Source organism: Hydractinia symbiolongicarpus, chromosome 11 (assembly GCF_029227915.1).
Source record: "Hydractinia symbiolongicarpus strain clone_291-10 chromosome 11, HSymV2.1, whole genome shotgun sequence".
NCBI classification, from domain to species: domain Eukaryota; kingdom Metazoa; phylum Cnidaria; class Hydrozoa; order Anthoathecata; family Hydractiniidae; genus Hydractinia; species Hydractinia symbiolongicarpus.
This window is the reverse complement of record NC_079885.1, coordinates 6967246-6973389: the sequence shown is the minus strand read 5'-3', so window position 1 is coordinate 6973389 and position 6144 is coordinate 6967246.

Here is a 6144-nt window from a genome sequence, read left to right as displayed (position 1 = left end):
CCTTGGAGGCATGGGATATGGTGATAGGGAAAAGTACAATACAATAGAGATTAGGTTTATCGACAGCTGTCGGTTCATGCCCTCAAGCCTGGATAAATTAGCAAGCAACCTGGATGATGAACAGTGTAAAAATCTCCATTGGTTTTTTAATGAGGATGACACGTTTCAACTCATGCGCAGAAAAGGTGTGTACCCCTATGAGTATATTGATGGATGGCAGCGATTCGAAGAGTCGGAGCTACCCCCAAGAAAGCGTTCTACAGCATGCTGAATATGAAGGGTATCAGCGATGAAGATTATAAATATGCTAAAAAAGTATGGAATGTCATTACCCAAGGCTGATAACGACACCATGGGACACTACCAGGATGTGTACCTCAGAACGGACGTCCTGCTATTGGCCGACGTCTTCAAGACATTTCGAGGCGTGTGCCTAACGAATTATAAGCTTGATCCTGCACACTTACAGCGCACCTGGCTTGGCATGGAAGGCAGTACTGTAATACACCGGAATCAAGCTAGATCTCCTTACAGACCCCGACATGCTATTGATGTTCGAGAAGGGTATAAGAGGGGTATAAATCAAGCCGTACATCGTTATGCTAAAGCAAATAACAAGTACATGGGAGACCAGTATGATCCGAATGCTGAATCATCCTACCTGCAATATCTGGATGTCAACAACCTATACGGCTGGGCGATGCGTCAAGATCTGCCAACGGACGGCTTTAAATGGGTGTCAAACGTTGAGGCCTTTACCGCAAAGCGGATCGGGAAGCTCTTTGAGGATAATAAGCATGGGTATATTCTGGAGGTTAATATCGATTACCCGGAGGGACTACACGAAAGGCATAACGAGTTGCCGTTCCTACTCGAACGCACTATGTTCCATAGGGTCGAGAAATTGGTACCAAATTTGGAGGACAAGCGTAGATATGTGGTGCATATAAGGGCATTAAATGAGGCTATAAAGCATGGGCTTGAATTGAAGAAAGTACGCAGAGTGATTCAATTCAACCAGAAGGCATGTTTGAAAGGGTACATCGATCACAATACGAGTCTGTGAACGGATGCAAAAAACAAGTTCGAGAAGGACTTTTACAAGCTTATGAATTTAAGCATGTTTAGTAAGACCATTGAAAATACACGCAATCACCGCAACATTTATCTGGTCACAAACGAGGACAAGTATACGAAACTCGTAATGAACCCAAATTTCAAGGGTGGAAGCCGGTATAGCAAAAACCTAGTAGGCGTTGAAATGGGCAAGACCAAGGTCAAGATGAATAAGCCGGTATATATAGGACAGACCATTCTTGTAATGTCGAAGTTAGTCATGTACGAGTTCCACTACGACTATATGCAGTCAAAATACTGTAGCAAGCTGCAGCTCTGTTATATGGATACGGACAGCTTCGTTTACCATAAACGAACAGAGGAATTTTATAGGTAAATCAGGGACGATGTTGAGATACGTTTCGATGCAAGTGCCTATAATGCGGATGATGGAAGGCCTCTCCCTATAGGGAAAAACAAAAAAGTAGTAGGTCTAATGAAAGACGAGCTGGGTGGCAAAATCATGACCGAGTTCATCATCCTAAGGGCCAAGCTTTACGCCTATAAGAGCCTTACCAAAGAAGGCGGTGACAGGAAAGCCAAGGGCGTAAAGCGATGCGTAACCAAAAAATCGAATATCAGCGGTGTTTGGAAGAGGGCGTTGACGTCCAAAAGAGCCAGGTGTTGATTCAAAACAAGGGACATAAGGTATACACGCAAGAGGTGAACAAGCTAGCACTCAACAGGGCAGATGACAAACGGATCGTGCAACCCGATCAAATTAAGACGCTTGCCCGTGGCCATTACTGCCTGGCGTCTACAGCGGAATAAAATGGAGGCATGCTTGTGTATCGCTATAGTCCTGCCGTATGCAATGATTGCCTACGTTCTTTTTCGATATAGACGTATAATAAAGAGAATGTCTGATATTGCACAAGTATTCGACACAGCCTCTGCAGAATATGAAAATATTGAAAAGCCTATCGATAAGCGTCAGATACTGAAAGAGGCCCTACGCAAAGGCAAGGGTCATCTCCTACCAAAAAAATGCACTAAGGGCTATGTTGATAAGGCTCCCAATGAGGCAATCGACAAGGTCCATACCTTGGTATCCTTGTATACTGCACTATCGGGAGGTGTTTAGCCCGCCCTGTTTGTAGCGGGCCATAAAGCTCGGCATATGGGTAAAATAAAAAAACAGGAGGAAGTGAGGGAGGCGGAGACGGTGCTATGATAAAATGAGTGAACAGGAACAAAAACAAGAGGAGAGGGTAATAACCAAGAAGAATGAGGGTCGTGTTGCCGCAGGCAAGAGACTTGGAATGGAATAGGAAGAACAAGTCTAACTTGCAGAAGAACGTGGGCAAAGAACCTTTGCCGGATGATCAAGAACCTGCGGCAGGTTCTAGCAGGTCAACGGATGTGTACATGTACGGGGTAGGGACTTTAGCCGTGCTTGCCATAGGTTTCGGGGTTTGGTATATGTTTAGCAGCAACAGGGCAAACAGGGCAAAACTCAGTCAAATATCGATATCTAAAATGCAATGAATTTTTCTAAAAAAATGGGGTAAGCGCCGCACCTATATGCAGCCCCTACATGAGTTGATAATCATACTTTAGAATCATATAAAGGCCCAATTTTCAGAGGGTTATACCTGGGAGAACTTCGAGTTGCATGTACACCACAAGATACTTTTCAGATATCAGGAAACATGGAAGTCTCTAACGCTTGCCGAGGTGACGAAAGCATTGCATAGGGCGCACACCGCAATATTAAATGGAAAGGAAACGTTGTAGAGGATGCAAAAAACTGCTTCCCCCGGACAAGTTTAAAATCAGGGGTAATAGTCGAACCAAGACCTGTATAGACTGCCTGGCCAAAGCTAAGGCGAGGCGGGGTTTCAAATGCAAAGACCATGTTATCGAACACAAGGTAGACCCCCTTGCTATTGATAGGGAAATTAGAGGGCTTAATCAGAATAAAGATTACCTACTTTTGTATACCTTTTTGACATACAACATTATACCCCAGTACGCCGAACTCATCAGAGAGAGCCCAGAGAAGGCACTGCTAGTCAAGAGGTAGCGCAAGGTACTGCGATGTCTGCAGGGAAAATTAATGTACGCCTCAATACCCCTCGAATACCAGGATTGAAATACCAAGCTATGCCCTGCCTGCAGGGGGTCCTTGGTAAACAATATACACCACATAAAAGTTTAAAAAAGGCACAATAAATTTGAAGGAATCCAAAACATTTTAAAACTCATTGAACGCACTGCGTGTTATTATACTTCCTTGGGGGATTTACGAAAGAGTTAATACTTTCCAGTTACCCGAAGAATTTTTTTACCCTTGAAAAAAAAAACTTTTTTAAAAAAGCGGAAAATATTAGCGAGCGTCCAGTTCCGTTGTAATATTTGGTAAACATGGCTTCAAGAGGAAGTTCACAATACTTCATGCTTATTTTCGCTTCATTAAACAAAAAACTACACTGTATGTAAATAGATATCTCATATTTTTCTGTAGAAAACGTTTTACATTTTATAGTGAAATAGTGATACATAAGCCAATCGAGGGGATGAGCTAAAAAAGAAGGTAGGACCAAATTTATAGATAATGTTCAGAGATGTGCGTATATGGCTTTACGTTTTGTATGAAACTTTGATTTAATCGAGGTTGAAATATTAGTTAGCTGCTTCTAAAATATAGTACAGTGGAATCTCTCTATCTCGAACTCGCAAGGGACCAAAAAATTTGTTCGAGATAGAGAAAGTTCGAGATAAAGGAAGGAAAATACCTTAAGCGGACCACAAAGGAACCGAGAATTTAGTTCCAGATAGAGAGAAATTCGAGATAGAGAGTAGTCGAGATAGAGAGATTCCACTGTATTATGATTTGTTATTTAAATAATCAATCTTCCTCAAAAGGGTGGGGTGGATAAGCTTTTATTTTTTCTAGTAGATTCAATCTTCGCAATTGTTCCAAATAGTGTTAAAATCAATTGAAGATAATAAATTGATTTCTTGCAGTTGTTTCACGATGCAATCAGCCACCAATATAACATTTATTGTCATGCTCGCTACAATAGCTGTTTTACAAGGAACACCAATGGAAAGAATGAAATCAATAGCGGATAAATTCATGAAACTCCAAGTAGACTACAGAAAAAGCAAAGGATTAAGCACTGACCCAGGAAGCGTATCACAAGTTGTTGGAGTATATATCGGAGAGGAAGACGAACAGATTCAGTACAAACCTTCTGAACCTCTGGCATTCAAGGAAGATGCTAGCGTGGAAGGAGATAATTACATTGGTGCAATTATTGACACTGAACAGAAGAAAATCGCTGGTAAAGAACTTCCCCACACCGAGAAGAGAATTTTGGAGAAACTTCCTGCAATAATGGCAAAGCTGGGGAAGTCAGGAAAAAAACTACCAACTATTTACTTTTTTACTTTGCATTCGCCTTGCTGTGGTGGGGGAAATGAAAAGGACCCTGAAACCTGCCTTCCAACATCCTGCTCCTACCTTATCGCAGATTTCGTTAAAACACACAAAACGAAATTCGAAAAGCTGTATCTCGGATGGGATAGGCTGTACTTTTCTCGAGCTGCGGATAAATCAAAAGATCAAATGTACTCCTATGCATTGAATACTATGCTCCGTCAAAATCAACCAACACCAAAGATATATTTGGTCCTGAAGGAAGGACTTGTTGATGGGGATGTGAAAGGCCAGAAACCAAACAAGAAAGCAGAATGGAAACAAAGAGTATTGAAGGAATGCCTGATAAAATATGTAAAGGGCAAAAACATTCTCAAAGAAAACAATGAATTCGATCAAACGATGATAAAAATTATCAACACCATTTCATGGTACTGCAGCACTGCTTTAAAGAAAATGCAAACACCTCCTCAGGAAACAGTAGAGTGTTGGATCAATCATGCTGCAATAACCCCATGTGCTCAGTTAAAACAATCCTTCGAAAAATGTGTCAAGTTCAACAACAATGCTTTCGTTAATAAGAAGACTGGCCCGCCTTTGACTCCTAAGGGTGAAGTAAGTAGCTCTATTAAAGATCTTAAAGGAGATTACCATAACGAGTGGAGCTTCAATGAAGCTAATTGTAAAACATCAACGAAGAGAATGCGATCATAGAATTTCGCAGTGAGAATTTTACTGTGAAAAGTCAGAAAGAAAATGACAATTAGTTTGTAAAGTAATATACTACTAATTAGGATCGAAAGAAAAAATTATATAAAAACATATATTTTTATATATAGGTGAATATTTATCATAGCACATCCGTATTTCATTCTCAACAGAGAATGGTTCACCCCGATCAGACCTCTGATCATGACGGGCGAGTATAATGCGTGTAAGTCATATTGAAGAAGCAATATGACATATATTTTTATACAATTTAGTTTTATTCCTACGAGATTTTTTTGATCTTAAAACTCCTGAAAAGAAAACAAATTAACCACACCTAAGGCGCGCACTCATGTGCCTGTAACTTGGTATAAAACATAAAGAGACATTTAAACCTCGTTTTAGCAAACATTCTTTAAATACGAACACCTCTTTACTGCGGACTGATTTTCCAGACACTGATGGAATGACAGTCAAACTCTCATAAAAAAACCTGCATGTAGATTACACTTTATAGCCAAAACACGTTCCTATAAAGTTCCTATTTTAAGGTTTCGATATACATTGTCCTCTAAGAACTTACCTCTCTATAGCGGTCTTGGCTTAAATATCAAAACAGTTGTTGTAAGAAGTTCATATAAATTTTAAATAAGACAATGTTTTACATTTTCATTTAAGCTTTCTTCGTCTTTTTTCTTTTCTTTTAGTCAAAACATTCAGGGATTTCTTGAGTCTGTTTTACATTTTGGAAAGAAGAATAACAAACGAACAATTACTATCTCCTTCGTCTTGCGATACCATCTTTTTGGCATACTTTAAGGTGGAAGTCACTATACCCTAACGCCCCAAAGCAGGTTTTATTAAGGCAATACAAGGTAACTTGGAAGTACCTCTTTCTAGCGGACACTTTTATATGGTCTAAACATTATCCGCTA